The sequence below is a fragment of the Triticum aestivum genome, unplaced genomic scaffold (genome assembly GCF_018294505.1).
Source record: "Triticum aestivum cultivar Chinese Spring unplaced genomic scaffold, IWGSC CS RefSeq v2.1 scaffold15832, whole genome shotgun sequence".
In the NCBI taxonomy this organism is placed as follows: domain Eukaryota; kingdom Viridiplantae; phylum Streptophyta; class Magnoliopsida; order Poales; family Poaceae; genus Triticum; species Triticum aestivum.
In genome coordinates, this window is record NW_025227828.1 from 19,827 (window position 1) to 21,097 (window position 1,271).

Genomic DNA, 1,271 nt, shown 5'->3' on the forward strand with positions numbered 1-1,271 from the left:
CGATGGTGACCTGCAGCGTGTTTGACTACTCAGAAGGCGGAGGCGGTGGCTCAAACATGTTCCCATGAAGGCAACACGAGGCCCGGCCACTCGGAGACATAGCGGCGGCTTGCGGCAGTGAGCCGGCAAGTGGGCGCGGCCACGGGAGCGGCACGGGCACGCGATCGACCGCCGAGGCGAGGGTGCACAGCGGCGGGCGTGGAGGCGAGCCACGGCGGCAGCTCAATGAAGAACAGGGTGCTCGGGAATGACTCGGAGAGGGCGTTAGGTGGCGACTCGGAGGCGGAGACGGCCGGCAATGCCGGGTTGGCTCGAGGCGCGGTGGCGCGGCAGCTCTCCATATGGGTGAGATGGTCTCAGAGGCACGAGGCACGCAAGGGCGAAGGCATCAGAGGCTTGGGGCGGCTCAACGCGCCAGAGGCGAAAGCGCCCGGCGACTCGGACCGGAGACTGAGGCGGGCGGCGACTTGTGGTGGGCGCGACTGGAGCGGTGGTTGGAGCGCGAGGTCTGGAGGTGTCGGAAAAGGGCTGAGGCGGCCGGAGACCCGAAGCCGTACCCGCAGCCGCGGGCTGTCGGCGGCGAACCACCAGCCGGACGCCGCAAAGTCGACAACGGGACGGGTCAATGAAGGAGTCCGAGTCTGAGGACAATTTGCTCCCGAGTCGTGGCCCCTTTCCTTCGTTCCCCTTTTTTTGCTTGATCTTCATGTGGGTACATGGGTCTCGGACTCTCTCTACACAGGACGTTTTTCTCTTTTGTTCGTATACCGAACAAATAGCAGCAGTTGATTTGCGCCAATTAGTCTCGAATTAATCCCAGCAGCAAACATCGATCTGTTGGATTGACCAATCGCTACAGATACGTGCGGCGACGCATAATCTGAAACCCTAGCTTCTCTTGTATCTGAATTTTGTATATGCCACCGCTGAAAACTTCTTTGATCTTGACGGATGAACTTGTAATTGATATGAATCCTTCTATGTTGAATCTTTCTTCATCAGAAAATTTGCGAGCTTCTCAATCCCTTGAAGAGATCCCTTCAAGAACTCAACACCACCGTGCGCGTGCCCCAAGGTGGGCGCCAACTGTCGTGGAATTGTCACGGCAGATGTCCTAATGTAAGGACTTAGTCGTGAGGCCAACGCATCTATGTGGTAGCTTGAAGGGGTTGAGCGGAATCGAGAGACACAACACACAAGACGAGGATTTAGACAGCTTCGGGCCCCGGGAAACATCATCCGGTAATAACCCTACATGCTATTTGTGGCTA